This window comes from Ambystoma mexicanum, chromosome 7q (assembly GCF_040938575.1).
Source record: "Ambystoma mexicanum isolate Mex_15411 chromosome 7q, UKY_AmexF1_1, whole genome shotgun sequence".
NCBI lineage: Eukaryota > Metazoa > Chordata > Amphibia > Caudata > Ambystomatidae > Ambystoma > Ambystoma mexicanum.
In genome coordinates this window covers 784,892,573-784,914,386 of record NC_090941.1, presented here as the reverse complement: position 1 = coordinate 784,914,386, position 21,814 = coordinate 784,892,573, and positions in this window count along the sequence as shown.

Genomic DNA, 21,814 nt, shown 5'->3' with positions numbered 1-21,814 from the left:
TGTACGCGCTAGGGCCATTTCCACCAATTACACGCTTTGTCACTTCCGCGTGTACGCGCTAAGGCCATTTCCACCAATTACACGCTTTGACAGTCGGACGTGTCTTTCATTTTTTTAACACGCAACATTTCAAACGTGTGCCATATTCAACGTGCACGTGACTTCATAGACGCGCATACGCTGGTGGCCTTTGGGCCAATGAATGTACAGACGTGTGCTGACGCGCTTACGTGCTAAGGTCCTTTCCTCGAATTACACGCAGACGTGCTGGATTTTCACGTGCAAATTCACTCCGTATCAAGCTGGCCACGCGTTCACACACGGAAGACCACGCTCCTGCCCAGAAGGCTGAATTACTGCCCCCCAGAGCTCTGAGCACGCTCCCACCTGCCATCTGCTTCTGCCTGACTGCCTGCTGCCCACGTCCCCTGCCATTTGCTGCCTGCACATCAGCCAGGGGTGCTGTTGCTGTGACCACCCCTGCTGGAACCGAAGACCCCCGACTGATTTTCCATCGCCCACAGCCCAGCCCCAGGACCCAGTTGCCCACCCACTCCTGCCTCTGGGGTTGCCATGTCGGGCACTGCAACATCTGGCACCAGTGGCAACCCCCGGCCAAGGAGGCAGAGGGGCACCAGCTTCACTGCCACCGAAGTTGGTGTCCTGGTGGAGCATGTCCTGGGGCAGTATGATGCCCTCTTCGGAAGGTTGCGTGCCGACAAGGAAGGACGGACTCGGATCTGGATGGACATCGTGACTGCCATCAACGCGGAGGAGGGGGCAGTCCGCGATTACGAACGTGTCAGGAAGCGCTGGGAGGACTTCAGGTCCAGGACCCTCAACAAGGCCCGGCGCCTCCTGAAGGCAGCGGATGCTAAGGGGCGCCGGGGCCACTTGTCGGAAGATCAGATGAGGGTCCTGGAACGCATATCCCCAGCGCTCCACGTCCAGGTCCTTGAGAGGCAGACCCGTCTGGAGTCGAGCGGTAAGTGTACATGCATACTGATTGTAAGCTGTGCGTGTGGTGTGCCAGGAGTGTGCAGGTTGAACATGTATTTTTATGTGGGCAAGTAGGGGGGGGTGTACAGGGCCGTGAGGGTGACACATGCGAGGGGTCTCATGTGTGACACATGGATGGTGCTTGTGTGTGTGGGCTTGCATGGCACAGGATGTGGAGGAATGATTGTCAGGTGTGACATGGATGTCAATCGGAACACTGCGACAGTTGGTGGAGTTGTACACATGCATGCAAGTTTGGTGGTGTGTGTGCATGTGTAGTGTACTCCCTATGTTGCATGTGATGTGTGGATGACCTTTGGCTGCTCATGCTGTTGTATGTGAATGGATGGTGCTGGCTGTTGCAATATGGCTGTGGTATGGCTCATGTGTGCAGGTTGAAATTACATGTGTGTTGGGGATTGTGATGCCATGTCTGAGGTTTACCAATGCCACTCATGTATGACTGTCATGTGTGTATGAGTCCATTGGACAGTGCCCTGATGCCTGTGTTTTCTTTCTCCCTGTCTGCAGCGTCAACTGATGAAGAGGGCGGAGAAGGTGCTGTGGAGCACAGCGGCAGGGGTCGCGCCACCAGCCGGAGACGCAAGGCCTGGATCCCCTCCCAGGTTCTGATCTCGTCTGCGAGTGAGGAGTCTGGTGCCGTGTCCCAGGCCGCAGCTGCCGAGGGGAGGTCCAAGAGGCGGAGGTTGGAGTTGGACTCCTCAGCAGCAGAAGGGGCAGCTGGGACCCCACAGGGCCCAACGGAGGAAGATGGCACGGAGTCATCCAGGTTGGTGGGGGGTTTGGAGGAGGAGGAGGCCGTGCAAGCGACAGAGGCGGGGTCTGGAGGTGGGGATTCCACTGGTGCTAGTGGTGCAGTGCAGGATCTGGGACAGGAGGCAGCACAGGCCGCCGCGGAGGTTCCTGTGTGCAATCCTGTCCCTGCTCCTGTCACTGCATCATCTTGCACCAGCGGGGATGCCTACCTCCAGACCCGTTCTCAGGGAGGGGATTGGCTTACAACACCTGGCCTTCCTCTCCCTGCGGATGTGGCTATCCTGCACCAGGTTGAGCCTGTCCAGGGTGGGGTGGCGTTGCGTCAACGGGCCATGCGAGCTGACCTGCAGTCTTTTCATGATGAGTCTGCACGTCTTCTCGCATCGCTCGTTGACTGCGTTGACCCACTGGGACAGCTCACCAGGGCTGGATTCCTCCGTTTCCTGGACCTTGTTCCGACCCCCTCCTCCACGGAACCCCCTATGCCCCAGTCGTCCTCCATGCCATCTTCCCACCCATGTGTCACCTGGGTGCCCTGTGGAGCTGCCTCCGACCGTGCGGCCAGGCTGGTGGACAACAGATCCCTCCCACAGTCGGGAGTCGGACGTCCAGCAGGGGTGGCCACATCAACGACTGCACTCCAGCTGAAGGAGGATGTGCAGGCACCATCGGACAGGGCACATGGACAGCAGCAGCTGCAGCAGCAGGAGGCTGTAGGTGGGAGCCACGATAGCTCGGGGCCTTCAACATCGGAGGGGCAGGCATCGGCCGGAGGGCAGGAGGACCCTGGACGGGAAGTGTCTTCCGTGTGGCAGCGGTTGGGCCACGCCATAGATGCGGAGCGGCGGCGGGCGGAAGAGGCGTGGCTCACGATGGTCAGGGTGGAGAATTCCATGTGGAGGGCCCTGAGGCGGGCCGAGTGCCTCGAGGCAATCCGCAGGGAGTTGGAGGTGAACATGTCGGCGTCCCTGCGGACCCTCGGGGCCATGGAACAGGACCGCCTCCGGGACATAGACGAGGAGTTCGATGATGCCCTGGCCCGGAACACCACTAAGTGAGGCGCTGGACTGGCCCGCCGCCATTGTATATAGTTATTTAGTGATAGGTTTCCTTTATAGTTTATTTTTATTTGGAGTCGATGGACACTGCTCCTCCTTTTGTATATAGTCCCATTTTAGATAGGTTTTTTGGTAGGTTTCATTTCTTCCGTTGGGATGATGGACCCTGAATACTTTGTACATAGTTGGACTTTGGATTTGGAAATTTTTTTTACTATGAATATTTTTTCCCATGCAGCAATGGTTTTCTATTTATTTTTTCCCTTCATTTCCTTTTTATGGAGTAGAACCTTTGGAAGTAATTTTTTTGGATTATCATTTATTGATTTTAATTTGAAAAGGGACAGCCAGCTTAATTTTTTTTTTTTTTTAATTGTGTATTTTGTTTAATTTTGTTTGCCATTACTGTTGTTATTAATACATTATTTGGATTTTTTCATTCTTCAGTGTGTGGTTTCATCTCATTGTTTTCATGCATGTCATGATATGGGTTTTCAGGTTCACTTGCAATCATTGTGTGTGTGTGAGACACATGTGTTGATTTACATTGTTTCCATTGGAGTAGTATCATGGGCGCATGTAATACTTGGTTGTGTCTTTGGGCTGTGGTGGCTGGCCATGAGGCCCATGCTTGAGGATTGTCAGGGCCTGTGGGCAGGGGGACATGAGTGGGGGCATGGTGGGGGCTGCCCATGGTGGCTGGGGGGTGGGGGTGATAGTGGACATGAGTGGGGGCCTGGTGGGGGCTGCCCATGGTGGCTGGGGGGGCGTGGGTGGGAGACATGAGTGGGGGCCTGGTGGAGGCAGCCCATGGTGGCTGGGGGGTGGGGGTGGGTGGGAGACATGAGTGGGGGCCTGGTGGGGGCTGCCCATGGTGGCTGGGGGGTGGGGGGGTGGGAGACATGGGTGGGGGCCTGGTGGAGGGTGCCCCACACTGCTGGGGGGGTGGGGGTGGGTGGGAGACATGAGTGGGGGCCTGGTGGGGGCTGCCCATGGTGGCTGGGGGGTGGGGGTGATAGGGGACATGAGTGGGGGCCTGGTGGAGGCTGCCCATGGTGGCTGGGGGGTGGGGGTGGTGGGAGACATGAGTGGGGGCCTGGTGGAGGCTGCCCCTGCACTGCTGGGGGGTGGGGGTGATAGGGGACATGGGTGGGAGCCTGGTGGGGGCTGCCCATGGTGGCTGGAGGGTGGGGGTGGGTGGGAGACATGAGTGGGGGCCTGGTGGAGGCTGCCCATGGTGGCTGGGGGGTGGGGGTGGTGGGAGACATGAGTGGGGGCCTGGTAGAGGCTGCCCCTGCACTGCTGGGGGGTGGGGGTGATAGGGGACATGAGTGGAGGCCTGGTGGAGGCTGCCCCTGCACTGCTGGGGGGTGGGGGTGATAGGGGACATGAGTGGGGGCCTGCCCATGGTGGCTGGGGGGTGGGGGTGGGTGGGAGACATGAGTGGGGGCCTGGTGGAGGCTGCCCATGGTGGCTGGGGGGTGGGGGTGGGTGGGAGACATGAGTGGGGGCCTGGTGGAGGCTGCCCATGGTGGGTGGGGGGTGGGGGTGATAGGGGACATGAGTGGGGGCCTGGTGGGGGCTGCCCATGGTGGCTGGGGGGTGGGGGTGATAGGGGACATTGTGGGGGCCTGGTGGGGGCTGCCCATGGTGGCTGGTGGGTGGGGGTGGTGGGAGACATTAGTGGGGGCCTGGTGGAGGCTGCCCATGGTGGCTGGGGGGTGGGGGTGGGTGGGAGACATGAGTGGGGGCCTGGTGGAGGCTGCCCATGGTGGCTGGGGGGTGGGGGTGGTGGGAGACATGAGTGGGGGCCTGGTGGAGGCTGCCCATGGTGGTTGGGGGGTGGGGTGGGTGGGAGACATGAGTGGGGGCCTTGTGGAGGCTGCCCATGGTGGCTGGGGGGTGGGAGTGGTGGGAGACATGAGTGGGGGCCTGGTGGAGGCTGCCCCTGCACTGCTGGGGGGTGGGGGTGATAGGGGACATGAGTGGGGGCCTGGTGGGGGCTGCCCATGGTGGCTGGGGGGTGGGGGTGATAGGGGACATGAGTGGGGGCCTGGTGGAGGCTGCCCATGGTGGCTGGGGGGTGGGGGTGGTGGGAGACATGAGTGGGGGCCTGGTGGAGGCTGCCCCTGCACTGCTGGGGGGTGGGGGTGATAGGGGACATGGGTGGGAGCCTGGTGAGGGCTGCCCATGGTGGCTGGGGGGTGGGGGTGAGTGGGAGACATGAGTGGGGGCCTGGTGAAGGCTGCCCATGGTGTCTGGGGGGTGGGGGTGGTGGGAGACATGAGTGGGGGCCTGGTGGAGGCTGCCCCTGCACTGCTGGGGGGTGGGGGTGATAGGGGACATGAGTGGGGTCCTGGTGGGGGCTGCCCATGGTGGCTGGGGGGTGGGAGTGATAGGGGACATGGGTGGGGGCCTGGTGGGGGCTGCCCATGGTGGCTGGGGGGTGGGGGTGGGTGGGAGACATGAGTGGGGGCCTGGTGGGGGATGCCCATGGTGGCTGGGGGTGGGGGTGGTGGGAGACATGGGTGGGGGCCTAGTGGAGGCTGCCCATGGTGGCTGGGGGGTGGGGGTGGGTGGTTCGACATGAGTGGGGGCCTGGTGGGGGCTGCCCATGGTGGCTGGGGGGTGGGGGTGATAGGGGACATGAGTGGGGTCCTGGTGGAGGCTGCCCCTGCACTGCTGGGGGGTGGGGGTGATAGGGGACATGAGTGGAGGCCTGGTGGAGGCTGCCCCTGCACTGCTGGGGGGTGGGGGTGATAGGGGACATGAGTGGGGGCCTGCCCATGGTGGCTGGGGGGTGGGGGTGGGTGGGAGACATGAGTGGGGGCCTGGTGGAGGCTGCCCATGGTGGCTGGGGGGTGGGGGTGGGTGGGAGACATGAGTGGGGGCCTGGTGGAGGCTGCCCATGGTGGGTGGGGGGTGGGGGTGATAGGGGACATGAGTGGGGGCCTGGTGGGGGCTGCCCATGGTGGCTGGGGGGTGGGGGTGATAGGGGACATTGTGGGGGCCTGGTGGGGGCTGCCCATGGTGGCTGGTGGGTGGGGGTGGTGGGAGACATTAGTGGGGGCCTGGTGGAGGCTGCCCATTGTGGCTGGGGGGTGGGGGTGGGTGGGAGACATGAGTGGGGGCCTGGTGGAGGCTGCCCATGGTGGCTGGGGGGTGGGGGTGGTGGGAGACATGAGTGGGGGCCTGGTGTAGGCTGCCCATGGTGGTTGGGGGGTGGGGTGGGTGGGAGACATGAGTGGGGGCCTTGTGGAGGCTGCCCATGGTGGCTGGGGGGTGGGAGTGGTGGGAGACATGAGTGGGGGCCTGGTGGAGGCTGCCCCTGCACTGCTGGGGGGTGGGGGTGATAGGGGACATGAGTGGGGGCCTGGTGGGGGCTGCCCATGGTGGCTGGGGGGTGGGGGTGATAGGGGACATGAGTGGGGGCCTGGTGGAGGCTGCCCATGGTGGCTGGGGGGTGGGGGTGGTGGGAGACATGAGTGGGGGCCTGGTGGAGGCTGCCCCTGCACTGCTGGGGGGTGGGGGTGATAGGGGACATGGGTGGGAGCCTGGTGAGGGCTGCCCATGGTGGCTGGGGGGTGGGGGTGAGTGGGAGACATGAGTGGGGGCCTGGTGGAGGCTGCCCATGGTGTCTGGGGGGTGGGGGTGGTGGGAGACATGAGTGGGGGCCTGGTGGAGGCTGCCCCTGCACTGCTGGGGGGTGGGGGTGATAGGGGACATTAGTGGGGTCCTGGTGGGGGCTGCCCATGGTGGCTGGGGGGTGGGAGTGATAGGGGACATGAGTGGGGGCCTGGTGGGGGCTGCCCATGGTGGCTGGGGGGTGGGGGTGGGTGGGAGACATGAGTGGGGGCCTGGTGGGGGATGCCCATGGTGGCTGGGGGTGGGGGTGGTGGGAGACATGGGTGGGGGCCTGGTGGAGGGTGCCCCACACTGCTGGGGGGTGGGGGTGGTGGGAGACATCAGTGGGGGCCTAGTGGAGGCTGCCCATGGTGGATGGGGGGTGGGGGTGGGTGGTTCGACATGAGTGGGGGCCTGGTGGGGGCTGCCCATGGTGGCTGGGGGGTGGGGGTGATAGGGGACATGAGTGGGGGCCTGGTGGAGGCTGCCCATGGTGGCTGGGGGGTGGGGGTGGTGGGAGACATGAGTGGGGGCCTGGTGGGGGATGCCCATGGTGGCTGGGGGGGTGGGTCTTAGACATGAGTGGGGGCCTGGTGGGGGCTGCCCATGGTGGCTGGGGGTGGGGGTCGTGGGAGACATGGGTGGGGGCCTGGTGGAGGGTGACCCACACTGCTGGGGGGTGGGGGTGGTGGGAGACATCAGTGGGGGCCTAGTGGAGGCTGCCCATGGTGGCTGGGGGGTGGGGGTGGGTGGTTTGACATGAGTGGGGGCCTGGTGGGGGCTGCCCATGGTGGCTGGGGGGTGGGGGTGATAGGGGACATGAGTGGGGGCCTGGTGGAGGCTGCCCATGGTGGCTGGGGGGTGGGGGTGGGTGGGAGACATGAGTGGGGGCCTGGTGGGGGCTGCCCATGGTGGCTGGGGGGTGGGGGTGATAGGGGACATGAATGGGGGCATGGTGGGGCTGCCCATGGTGGCTGGGGGGTGGGGGTGGTGGGAGACATGGGTGGGGGCCTGGTGGAGGGTGCCCCACACTGCTGGGGGGGTGGGGGTGGTGGGAGACATGAGTGGGGGCCTGGTGGAGGCTGCCCATGGTGGCTGGGGGGTGGGGGTGGGTGGGAGACATGAGTGGGGGCCTGGTGGGGGCTGCCCATGGTGGCTGGTGGGTGGGGGTGATAGGGGACATGAGTGGGGGCCTGGTGGAGGCTGCCCATGGTGGCTGGGGGGTGGCGGTGGTGGGAGACATGAGTGGGGGCCTGGTGGAGGCTGCCCCTGCACTGCTGGGGGGTGGGGGTGATAGGGGACATGGGTGGGAGCCTGGTGGAGGCTGCCCATGGTGGCTGGGGGGTGGGGGTGGTGGGAGACATGAGTGGGGGCCTGGTGGAGGCTGCCCCTGCACTGCTGGGGGGTGGGGGTGATAGGGGACATGGGTGGGAGCCTGGTGGGGGCTGCCCAAGGTGGCTGGGGGGTGTGGGTGGGAGACATGAGTGGGGGCCTGGTGGGGGCTGCCCATGGTGGCTGGGGGGTGGTGGTGATAGGGGACATGAGTGGGGCCTGGTGGGGGCTGCCCATGGTGGTTGGTGGGTGGGGGTGGTGGGAGACATGAGTGGGGGCCTGGTGGAGGCTGCCCATGGTGGCCTTGGGAGACATGAGTGGGGGCCTGGTGGAGGCTGCCCATGGTGGCTGGGGGGTGGGGATGGTGGGAGACATGAGTGGGGGCCTGGTGGAGGCTGTCCATGGTGGCTGGGGGGTGGGGTTGGGTGGGAGACATGAGTGGGGGCCTGGTGGAGGCTGCCCGTGGTGGCTGGGGGGTGGGGGTGGTGGGAGACATGAGTGGGGGCCTGGTGGAGGCTGCCCCTGCACTGCTGGGGGGTGGCGGTGATAGGGGACATGAGTGGGGGCCTGGTGGGGGCTGCCCATGGTGGCTGGGGGGTGGGGGTGATAGGGGACATGAGTGGGGGCCTGGTGGCGGCTGCCCCTGCACTGCTGGGGGGTGGGGGTGATAGGGGACATGGGTGGGAGCCTGGTGGGGCTGCCCATGGTGGCTGGGGGGTGGGGGTGGGTGGGAGACATGGGTGGGGGCCTGGTGGAGGGTGCCCCACACTGCTGGGGGAGTGGGGGTGGTGGGAGACATGAGTGGGGGCCTGGTGGAGGCTGCCCATGGTGGCTGGGGGGTGGGGGTGGGTGGGAGACATGAGTGGGGGCCTGGTGGGGGCTGCCCATGGTGGCTGGGGGGTGTGGGTGATAGGGGACATGAGTGGGGGCCTGGTGGAGGCTGCCCATGGTGGCTGGGGGGTGGCGGTGGTGGGAGACATGAGTGGGGGCCTGGTGGAGGCTGCCCCTGCACTGCTGGGGGGTGGGGGTGATAGGGGACATGGGTGGGAGCCTGGTGGAGGCTGCCCATGGTGGCTGGGGGGTGGGGGTGGTGGGAGACATGAGTGGGGGCCTGGTGGAGGCTGCCCCTGCACTGCTGGGGGGTGGGGGTGATAGGGGACATGGGTGGGAGCCTGGTGGGGGCTGCCCATGGTGGCTGGGGGGGTGGGTGGGAGACATGAGTGGGGGCCTGGTGGGGGCTGCCCATGGTGGCTGGGGGGTGGGGGTGATAGGGGACATGAGTGGGGGCCTGGTGGGGGCTGCCCATGGTGGCGGGTGGGTGGGGGTGGTGGGAGACATGAGTGGGGGCCTGGTGGAGGCTGCCCCTGGTGGCCTTGGGAGACATGAGTGGGGGCCTGGTGGAGGCTGCCCATGGTGGTTGGGGTGTGGGGGTGGTGGGAGACATGAGTGGGGGTCTGGTGGAGGCTGCCCATGGTGGCTGGGGGTGGGGGTGGGTGAGAGACATGAGTGGGGGCCTGGTGGAGGCTGCCCATGGTGGCTGGGGGGTGGGGGTGGTGGGAGACATGAGTGGGGGCCTGGTGGAGGCTGCCCCTGCACTGCTGGGGGGTGGGGGTGATAGGGGACATGAGTGGGGGCCTGGTGGGGGCTGCCCATGGTGGCTGGGGGGTGGGGTGATAGGGGACATGAGTGGGGGCCTGGTGGAGGCTGCCCATGGTGGCTGGGGGGTGGGGGTGGTGGGAGACATGAGTGGGGGCCTGGTGGAGGCTGCCCCTGCACTGCTGGGGGGTGGGGGTGATAGGGGACATGGGTGGGAGCCTGGTGGGGGCTGCCCATGGTGGCTGGGGGGTGGGGGTGGGTGGGAGACTTGAGTGGGGGCCTGGTGGAGGCTGCCCATAGTGGCTGGGGGGTGGGGGTGGTGGGAGACATGAGTGGGGGCCTGCTGGAGGCTGCCCCTGCACTGCTGGGAGTGGGGGTGATAGGGGACATGAGTGGGGGCCTGGTGGGGGCTGCCCATGGTGGCTTGGGGGTGGGGGTGATAGGGGACATGAGTGGGGGCCTGGTGGGGGCTGCCCATGGTGGCTGGGGGGTGGGGGGGTGGGAGACATGAGTGGGGGCCTGGTGGGGGATGCCCATGGTGGCTGGGGGTGGTGGGAGACATGGGTGGGGGCCTGGTGGAGGGTGCCCCACACTGCTGGGGGGGTGGGGGTGGGTGGGAGACATGAGTGGGGGCCTGGTGGGGGCTGCCCATGGTGCCTGGGGGGTGGGGTGATAGGGGACATGAGTGGGGGCCTGGTGGAGGCTGCCCATGGTGGCTGGGGGGTGGGGGTGGTGGGAGACATGAGTGGGGGCCTGGTGGAGGGTGCCCCACACTGCTGGGGGGGGTGGGGGGTGGGAGACATGAGCAGGTGTGCAGGGTAGTCCCCTGTTTTGTGGGCTGCCTGCAGGGGCCGTGGAGGGTGTACAGGGAACACCTGTGAGGACCCACCCAGCCTAATCGCTTGTGATTATTCCCGCGCACCCCTGTAATACACGTACCCAGCCAAATCGCGTGTGATAATTCCCGCGCACCCCTGTAATACACGTACCCAGCCAAATCGCGTGTGATTATTCCTGCGCACCCCTGAAATACACGTACCCTGGCTAATCGCGTGTAAAACTTCACGCGTACCTCTGTCATACACGTACCCAGCCAAATCGCATGTGAAAATTCCCGCGTACCCCTGTAATACACGTACCCTGGCTAATCGCGTGTAAAACTTCCCACGTACCCCTGATATGAACGTTACCTGCTTTGCGTTCCTTGTTTGGCAGCCCTGTAAACTGGTCCAGGGTTATCGCAGCCCTTTGCGATGATTTAGCGATTTTGATGGCTTTTCCTTGCGCGAGGGCGTACTTGGGGGCGTTACTGGCGCTGCTGCAGGGTCGCTGCGATACTCTGCGCCACGGCTGGTTTGGGAGCCTGAAATCCATGAATACGCTGTGCGCGGAAATCGGTTTTGGCGCACGCGCCTGGCGCAGACAATCGCACGCGGACACTCTGCGCAAGCCGCCTGCAACACTTTTCTGCGAAATTCTATGAATTACCCTGCAAGTTTTCTCTACACACAGAAAGGAAAGGAAAGGCATTATGACATTTTTTATTTTATTTTGGGGTGACACAAAGGGAGCAGAAGAATGTACAATTGGAACTTTTCTTGATGTATTTAATGTTTTTATTAGAGTAGGAGGAAAAAGGGAAGGTAAATTAAACTGCACAGCCAGGCAAAATAAGATAAAACAGGAATCAAACAACACTGAAAACATGACTAACAACTAACAAACTCCTCCTGACGCTCCGAACCTCCAAATCCACTTAAAATCTCCTACAAAACAGCCAATCTATGAGCTTGTCCGGTACACTCCCAGCTCATTGGACAAGTAAAACCCACAAAGGAAGCAGGAAGTAAGGTGGCTCTTAGACCCCTGAAACCTGTCTTAGAATGTCTCATGGCCTCCGACTGGCTGGTTGAACTCCAGTCTCGAGTCTCGGGCTTTCTGTTTGGATGGCCGGTCTCAGCAGCGGGGTTTAACCATTGGGAAAATACACAGGAGTCTTATGAGACAGGTCGTCGAACCCGATCAGAAAAGCTTTTAAGGGAACTGTTTGTGGAAGCTAGTGTTGACTGATCCATTTCGCTCAAATGTTGCCTCTGCCCAACAGCTCACAGCAGATCATTTAAAAGCAGCAGGAATTACAAATGCTCTGCTCAGCCTTCTTATGGACACTGATTGAGTTATTTTAAGGTAGAATACCATAAGTGCTATAATGATGTTTGTCTTGCTCTGCAGAAATAATTGCTGCGACTGCATTGACTGAAAATGCATAAATTACATCTGCTTTTTGGAGGCAAGCGTAGACGTCCCCTCCAGGGTGTTCTTGCCTCTCTTTAATTTTACAGGTCAGTAAGTGTCAGAGAAACGCAGTTTGTGCTGGCAAACCCGGGGCGTGCAAATAATCAGCAGTCATCCTTCCCCTGCACAACGCTTTGACATTTTTGATGAAAGTCCCGAAAACATGAATGCTTCTACTCCAGGCTAAGAACACGCCGCCAGCTTTCATGCTCCAACTGCAGCTAGCGCCGTGTAATCCCTCTCTTTTCAGAGCCGCTAATTGAAGAACCAGATCACGCTACAGTCATCTACTTGAATCAGAAATGACGACTGTTTAGCATAGTAATGAACTAGACGCTGATGATTAGTTCTCACGTTTCATATATTGCCCTTTCACATAGATGCGCTGTTATTTATAGCAACAATTAAAGGAGGGCTTATTAATTACGTGGGTCCATGTTCCCCTCTGACTGCATTGCAGCGCACTCCTCAGTGACGCTGTGCGTTTTCCTCAGCAATTTTTGATAATCCAGAGGATTTTGAATACGCGTTATCATGAAGAATAATTACGCTTTTACGATTCACAAAAGTATATTTCTAATGGAAATATGAAAATCCAGTTTACCCCGACTACCTATTTGTGATCTCCCCAAAGTCCAACGAGGACCACAGGGAGACCACAATATGTGTTGCAAATGTCTCTATCTCATGATTGCTGTAATCGTAGCCCAGTGCATAGCTCATGAGTCAAGTGCTCAACTGCAAAAAGACGACGCTCCACTTGGCAGGCCTGAATCCCTCAGGGCTGAAAGGGTTTATAGGGTCGATGGACTGACTTCCCGTGATTGGGGTATTAATGGTCCAAAGTCATGGACTTAATGTTGTGGCCTTAAAGGACGACAGGATGCTGTACAAGGGTTCTAACTGTCTTTATTATAAGACAAAGGGGTGAACTTTTAATTGTCCTAATGCAGGGCAAGCAATTACTCACAGTTCAGTTCAGTTGACTGTTCAGGGCTTCCCAGTTGTGCGCACCAGTAGGTGTGCACAAAGATAGCACGCTGCAAGCTTCTAGGGCCCCCAGGTAACCTGTGGCTGTGGATTTACGCCCTAGAAGCTGAAGTATGAGGCTACTCAGGATCTCATGTCTAATGGCTCCTCATAATGTTTAGTGGCTCATCATAATGTTTAGTGGCTCCCCATAAGGTTTAGTGGCTCCTCATAAGGTTTAGTGGCTCGTCATAAGGAGCAGCGCTCGCCGGCACGACTTGCCTGGCTCACTGCCAGCCTCCGACTGGCTGCAAACGCTTCTCGCGGAGCGCGGGCTCGCGAGATCCCGTTGGGCCGAGATCTCGAGAGACTGTGCCCCCGCGATCACGTGACGTCCCCACACACCTCCTTTGCTGGGAAAAGGATGGATGGTCACTCCATGACAAAGTCTGCAAACTTGCTGAGTTTCCTTTTCTTTCTCTGTGGTCTGCCTTGATCTGGATGCGGGGCAGGGGTGCGAGAGTACTCTTGGGAAGGTGCGGGTGATTCTGGTTCTCCTTGCTTTGCCCTCCGCTGTGACTCCCTGAGTGGGTTTGGGGAGTTGCTCCTGGAGGCTTTGCTGCAGTAGAGTGACTCCGAGGTATCTCTTTCTGACTGGCGGGTGTTTTCGGATTGCCCTGGCAATTCGGATGCCTCTTGTTGGTTTTGATCTTCTCTGGTCTCCCAGAGTGGCTGTTCAATGGATTCCTTCCTGCTGTACATTGCCACTCTTTCTAGATTCCAATTCCTTCCGTTGCTGGTGCAGACGTGGTTCGACCCTTTGGCAACAACCTCTATGGGACTGCTGTACTTGGAACCTGCCGCTGTGTCTTTGTGGGGAAGACAATTCTTGACCAGGTCGTCTCTGTTGACTGCTGTGTGTCGAGCAGCCCGCCGCGTGTCTGCTTGAGCCTTCATGGCTTCCTTGTTCCGCTGCATGCAAAAACACTACGTCTCCCATGTCCACATATTCGTCAGCCCTCACTTGATGGAGCCACGGGGGTACCAGCGTGGATGCTGCCCTTCTCCCCCTTAGCAGATGGTATGGTAACACGCTGGTGACAGCGTTAGGGGTGATGGGGTGGGCCGCGACGGCCTCCTTGACAGTCTTGTATGGGTTTAGGCCCGAGGCATGCGCCAGTTGCAGCGCACCTTTGTTAAAGCGGTTCGCCCGCTCGACCAGGCCGTTGGCCTGTGGGTGGTAGAGGCTTGCTCTTCGCTGTTGAATATTGTTGTGCCTGATGAATTTCTCCATTTCTCGAGAGACTAACTGGACGCCATTGTCCGTCACAATTTCCTCCGGGGGGCCTTCTCGCTGGAATATGGCGGTGAGTGCTTCAATGACTGTGTTTGTGGTGATGTCCGAAGTGAAGTCAACTTCGACCCATTTTGAGAAATAGTCGACGGTGACTATCCCGTATTTATGTTATGGAGGCATGCCCTCCAGCGGGCCGATGAAGTCCAAGCCTAGTTTGCACAAAACCCCTTTGGGGATTTCGGTGGGCAACATGGGGGCTTGTCTCACAGACAGGCGCTTGTCGCTGTTTGTGCACTCATGGCACCTTTCAACCATTTGTCGTATGTCCTGATCCATGCCTGGCCACCAGTAGGCGTCGCGAATCCTGCGCCTGGTCATGTTGCACCCCAGATGGCCTGAATGCGCTCTGCACAGAATTACTTTGCGAATTCCACTGGGCGGAATCACTCGGTCGCCTCAGAATGAGACCGTACATGGCAGTGATTTCGTCGTTCACCTTCCAGTAGAGACGTAGGCCTTCGGCAATCGCTTTTTCATCAGGCCATCCTTCGCGGACCCAGGCTGCCACGCGGCGTAGGGCATCATCCTGCTCGAACTCCTCCTGCCAATGGCGCTCACTCAGGTCCATGTACTCGCCATTCCTCAAGTCGCATATGGACGCCACTACGCATTCGTCTTCTAAGAATGTGGTGCAAGGGGTGGTCTGGTTCAAGAGCCTGGACATGCAGTTAGCTTGTGCATTTTTCCAGCCGGCAATTTGGGCTATCTCGTATGTATACTCTTGAAGTTTTGTGGCGATCCTGGCCAGTCTCAGGTAGCAGTCTTGGTGCCGCCTGGGCTCAACATGTGAATGAGGGGTTTGTGGTTGGTAACCAGTTTAAATTTTGTGCCCCAAACGTAAGATCTGAAGTAGTCGACGGCCCAGGCACAAGCCAACATTTCTTTTTGATTTGGTGGAGTAATTCTTCTCCGTTGATGATAGTGCTTTAGATGCAAAAGCCACAATATTTTCAGTGTCGCCCTTCTTCTGGGTTAGGGTAGCCCCCAGACCATACGCGCTGGTGTCCGTAGTGATGCAGGTGTCCCATTCAGGGTTGAAGGGTTTCAGGCAAGGTGCGTGTATAATTCTACTTTTGATTTTAGAAAAGGCTCTGTCTTGCTCTGGGCCCCAGGAGTATGTAGCACCTTTCTTCAGAAGTTCCCTCATGGGGGACGTGGTTTCGGAGAACCTTGGGACGAATTTTGCATAGTACTCCGCTAGGCCCAGGAATGAGCGGAGTTCTTCTCTGGACATCGGGCCGGGGCGTCTGCTATGGCTTACATAAGGTTCTTCTTGGGGCTCGTCATAAGGAGCAGCGCTCGCCTGCACGACTTGCTTGGCTCACTGCCAGCCTCCGACTGGCACCAAATGCTTCTCGCGGAGCGCGGGCTCGCGAGATCCCGTTGGTCCGAGATCTCGCGAGACCGCGCCCCCGCGATCACGTGACGTCCCCACACTTAATTTCTTCCACTCCCGATTTTTTAAGCTATCAGCACTGTACATATTGGAATTCATTCGGCCATTTATAAGCCCATTTTGTGGGTGGCAAGTGGTTCAATATCATGCGGGGCACCTTGATCCAATCCTGCCTTTTACCTTTTGCATTCTGGTACTTGTAGGCCCATAGTATATTTGGAAAAAGGAAACAAATCCGAGCAAAGTGAAAAGTCGACACTGGTTCAAGGTGTTCACGCATGACATGCGTATATGCCATTTTGTAGTGGTACAACAAAACTACAAGTTCCAAAATTCAAAGCGTTATTTATTAATGCGTCAAAGCTAGTTGATAGATAACTGCCATTAGGTAATAGGGTTGCTATTTTCATTTGTAAAACTCTTACCACAATTGGGCAAAGAACATGATTCAGTTTACCAAAGACAAGTAAGTGAACAAGAACTAACATATGCATATTTAATTTAAAATATGTTTTTCATACTGAATGCATTTAGTCGTTTTTCCTCATGCAGATGGCAGTAGTGTATGGTGTAAATCCCAGTAACATAACATAACAAACCATAAGTTCCGCATCAAAAAATTAATTGCCAACGGTAATATGTTTTAGCAGTCATATGACACGTGCAGTCTTATACGTCGCACTAATAGCAGCAGCTGCAACAATCATTCGTCATGTGCACCATCAAATGCTACAATAATGCACCATTTTAAACTTTCAATAGATTAATATGGGTTCAGTAAAGCAAGGAGTCGTGACTTTGGGTAAGGTAGGACTCAGACGAGTGCCCTTTTCTCGCGCAGTCTACTGTTGCATTTGTCCCTGACAATATCTTGACAACTAGAATTTATGATGAAAGTAATTTATTTAATTTACTTTTAAATGCACTTTTTACATAAATCACGATATCTTCGCCCAGCAAGCCAGCGAAAGAAACACATTTCCTTATCATCCATAGACCTGCCAACTACATTCGATATCACGACCATAGGCTTCCCATTATGCATTAACAGCTTTATAAGGCATATCTATCAGTAAATACGACACGTTTTTTTTTTTTTTGGGGAACAAAAACAGTTCAATGTCCCTAAATAAACATGAAAAGTTGTGGTCATGTCCCCTATTCATCCAATTAGGAACTGTCCTAATTTAGCATGAAATAAGTAATTTCCATGTTTTAGTAGCTGTGCATAGTAGTATTGCTTTGCTATTCATTGTTCAGCATGCTGAACTATTGTTTGAGCTTTGAGCTAATGTGGTCCCCACCATAGCGCAGTAATCCATGCAGCAGTGGTGGCTGGTGATTTTTCAATTGGAGGTTCATGAATGTTTCCTACGAACATGGCGGAGCAACAAAACATACCAAGGGAGCCTGAATCAAAAATCAACCAAGGGAAGTTTGGGGTGATTGGAGGGGGATGGGGGCTTCTCCACTGAGAACATTTAAAAAATAATGGGTTAACATTGTGGATCTTCAGCATGCCTTCAATGAAACATTAGGTGAAAGGTTACACAGTTTCAGTGGCAGTTGGTGATTTTTTAAACTGGAGGGGCGTAAATATTTCTTCCTGATATTCCATAGCGACAAAGCGCAGCGAGGGAGCCTGAACCAATAAAGGGGTGTTGGGAGCGGGGGGGGGGGGGGTTCTTCCTCTAAGAAAACTTTGAAAAAAGGGTTGAAAGTATGCATTTTACAGTATCGTTTTTGACTAAAACTGTATTGGTTTTACAGGCAGTTCTTAAGAATAAGAATGAAGTATTCCAATACTCCAGGTTCTGGTACAATTCATGCAATTTTCACAACCAAACAAAATGTCTTACTTTGTAAAATGCCACAAGCAATCAAAAACATGCCTTTATGTCACACGAAGAACCGCAACCAAATAGTTTTTCTTACCTATCAAGTAGGTCTGGCTCTTTTCTGTGTCAACTGCTTCCCCACTGCAGGTGACACAGATGTTCATTGGAAAAGCCCACTAAATTAACGTTACTGCAAGACCGAAGAAAGGAAGAAATTAACTATCTAAATGCCAGGAGCTGCAACCCAAAACAGAACACACCGACAATCCAAATAAAATTGTAAATTAGAACATGCCATTGTATGGGCATTACTAATGTAAAGCAGTTCATTGTTAGCACCTGCGTTCGTATGCATAGCATACATTTTTAGGCAATTGAAATTGTAAAAAGGTGTTGAAATCTCGAATGGATTGGGTCCTCCCACGTATTCACATATGGGCCCCTATATGGTGCTGGGTGTTTAATGCTGTATTGCACTTGTCCAGGATCACGGACTCATGGCCTTGGGCGGTTATCATCCCGGTATATAAGAAGGGTGGTAAGGCCAACTTTAGACCAATCTCTCTGCTAGACATTTGTTCTTGCTCAGTGCCAGGCCCACTGCTCATGCACCAAAGTTTTATCACAATTTCTTGTATTTACATTTTGATACTTTGGAAAAAATAAAGCACGGGACAGATTTGCAGAATCAGGTCCTTGCTGATGCTCCTCGTGCAAGTTTGCAGCAATCCCATCCAGCACTTCTGCCTGTAGCTGCAGTCGATTTCTTTTTCCCATTCAAACCTAGGGCTTCAGCCATGCCATATGCTCCAACAAACAAATCAGAGTTGACATTTGTCCTTGCCGAGGGGCAGGCCCACTGCCCAGGCCCCAAAGTTATATCACTATTTTTTTTACCTACATTTTGACACTTTGGAGAAAATAAAACACTGGGCAGATTTGCAAAACCAGGCTTTCAGGTCCTTGCTGATGCTAATCGTGCAAGTTTGTTGCAATCCCATCCCATAACTTCGGCCTGTAGCCGCAGCAGAATTTATTTTCCATTCAAACCTACGGCTTCGGCCATGCTACTGCATGGCCGAATAAGCAAACCAGAATAGACATTTGTCCTTGCTGAGGCCCAGGCCCACTGGCTAGACGCCAAAGTCATATCACTATTTTTTTCATTCTACATTTTTACACTTTGGAAAAAATAAAACACAGGACAGATTTGCAAAATCATGCTTTCAGGTCCTTGCTGATGCTTCTCGTGCACGTTTTCTGCATTCCCGGCCAGCACTTCAGGCTGTAGCCGTGAGCATAATTTCTTTTTCCAATTCAAACTTATCCCAATTTAGAAAAACTTGACCACATAACCGGTTCCTGGTGCCCATGCACACTTTAAGCCCATTGCTGGTGTCTGATGGCCATGGCCAGTGGCCAGACTGTCTGGTTATCTGGCCACTGACCATGGCCACAGACTATACCTCAGCCACCAAAGGTATAGCACTATTTTTTGTACCCACGTTATATTAAAAAAATAAAAAACATACACATTTGCAAAACCATGCCTTCGGGTGCTTGCCAATGCTCGTCACACAAGCTTGCTGCAAATCCATCCATGTTTTATTTTTTGAAAAGTGTCAAAACGTACATACATAAAATAGTTAAAAACAATTTTTTATTGTGTTTTGAGTCTCAAGTAAAATACATGAGAAACTTTCACAAATACAAAAGAAATTTACTTTTAAAAGAAACAGTCATTTAAAATCCAAGGGAAAAATAAACAACTTTTCCAAGCAGAAAGAGAAGAATAAACAGGAGAGATAAGAAAAAAAGAATACAGAGAAGAGAAGGGAGAGGGAGAAGAAAGTAAGGAGAGCCACATGGACAGAACTTAATCCAGTTACATCTCACATGATTGATAGAACCAACAAACTCCCCCTTGAATCCTCCTCTGTAGACGTAAGCTTTTTTAGCCTATTCAGAAAACCATAAAGGAAATCACACATGGCCAAGATCAATCCAATCCCTGTTGGTCCATTAATTAAACTACTCCACCAGGCTTCATTGGCTAGTGTCAAACCTTGATGTTTCACCTGTTCTTCCTCCAGGGCTTTACACCCCATCACCCAGTGTTTATAGGTTTCTTTCATTCCCACCATACCTGCAACCAATGTTCCCTCTCATTATTTTTCTCTATGTGTGGAACTGGTTTGCTGTTGTGCGCACATTTCTTGCCATGGGCACAAAAGACTAACGAGGTAAGCCACTTTGTGAGCATGCAAAGTTAGTTAGCTACTGTCTCTGAATAGAGTTTGGAAAAGAATTTCTGCTTCCCATCCACTGCAATTCTTTACAAATCTGTGTAAAAGTTTCATCTTACAACACGTTTTTCCAAACGCATATACTAAAAATAGTGAATATGTTATTATAAAAACCACTCATCAACTAGTCCAAGACTTCAAGATTTGCCTCAGTGCCTAGCAAAAATACTCCTGTGCAGAGAAAACAGTTTTTAAGCCACTGGAAAAGCCCTCATGTGTATTAAAAACCCCACATTGCATAATTGATGTAGTTGTCAAACTATTCAGACAGAATACAATATTTACAGATGGGATAATGGCAACGAAAAGGAATGTGTCAGAACACATTCTAATGGGAGTTTGTGTGCCACTTTAACTAATCCAAGGGCCAGGTTAACATGCATAGTTTGTGTCAGGATGTGTAATAATTGCATCAGAAGAACTGCACCTCAGAATATGATGGTCAAAATTCCTGGGCCCTGCTTACTATCCACATTGCATTGTCCTGTGAGTTGTGACAACACTTACTCAAAACCAGCCGTCTAGCTGAGAGACATATACACCATCCATTTTGACTCCCTAAAAATAGGAAAATGTGCCCAACAAAAATGGGAAACAATGAACACATGGGTGCCTAACCCCTGCTTTTACCCACACAGCTGCACTGCTATGTTTCCAAGTTAGTTACCAGCAGAACAGTGGCATAGGAAACAACTCTAATAAGATTGCTGCCTGATCTCAAGAGAAGTTTTAAGAGGAAAGAAAACATTTAATAAAATATCCTTAATGGCAAACCTAATCATTGTTTTACTCTCTGAAAAATCATTCCAATCCAATCAGGGAGCAAAAACGTATCAGAGCCCTGCTTGCAACCCTGACATAGGAAGTGAAATGCCAGGGCACATAATACAGCCCATAGTGGTGCCCTCCCTTCCGCACCACAGCCAAGACAAAATTCAACAAGTGCCTTACTGAGTTTTTTTTAATGGAGCCAGTTGAAGAAAATCCCATATATATTCCTTTTAACTTAGTAGCAGCAATGCTCATCAGTACAACAGATTCAGTGCCTTCTTCTGTAACCAGGGACCCCTCTTCTGTAATTCATTATCACTAAAATAAGTTGCAGGGGAATGCTTGAGTCCATAAACGGACAAACACATGATTATACAGAAAAGCTTCAGCAGCGGAGCATAGACAGAGACACAAGGTGCAGTTTCCTACCCTTCAGCAAACAAATATATTTCCTTCCCTGTCCTGCTGAAATGTGTCAACTTGGTTTTTTAAGTTTGCTGATTTGGTCATCACCAAGGAGTGTTCTCCCCTGCCCTTCCACCTGTACTCCCGCATCCCTCAGATTCTGTGCTAGCCTCCAATACTAGTTGACAGAGCACTGTAAAGAGTGAGGAATTGTAGCAATAAATACCCATTGGGATAGTTGCATACCAACAATACTTTGTAAGCAAAACAAATTTCACGTCTCGTTATGATATTATGTGCATTTTAAGAAAATGTCATCAATCGACATGTACATAATTATTTTGCAGTGGATACAAGGTTTCTTTCAACATACCCCACACCTACAACTTTATAATATTAAAAAAGTGCTCATTGAAGCCGTTTCTGTATCCCCAGCAAGTTAGCACAAAATGTGTTAAGGTGCCCAATGGCACTCTGAACACTTGGAAAGGATGCAGATTTTGTGAAAGTCATTTAACTATCTGAATATCCGTCGCCCTAATATTATAGAGGAGTAATGCATAGTCAATACACGTTTTCTCTTGCAGGCCAAGAAAATGACATTGCAATGTTGCTCTCCACCTATAGGGTATTGTTAGCAATGTTAAAGTAGGAGATGATGAGCATAACATTTGTCTACTTGAAATCCTTGGATGGCAAATTATTACTTGAGTTTCACAATGTGTTAACTTGCAAGGGGACTGCTGCAAAACACTTGCGTGACATATGTACAAAGACGAGGAAGCATCGGATGAGGCTACACATCCAAGTTGATTGCTTACTCGAAGTCAGTAACCAATTTATGGCTGATAGTTGTTGTACATAGTGTGGGTGACGCTTTTGGTGAGGCACCATGGGCACCAGAAATTCTGGTACTTAAACGGTATTCATATTACAACAAATATAAAACAAGTGGATGTCGGTACAAGTCTGGTAACTTTTCGTAGAGTCAAAAGAAGAAGAGTCCAGGTTAATATCTAAATGTGTTCTGGGGCACAAGTTAGAGTCATAAGGTAAAAGCATGCTAGAGCCAAGTATCATGAGTCATGGGT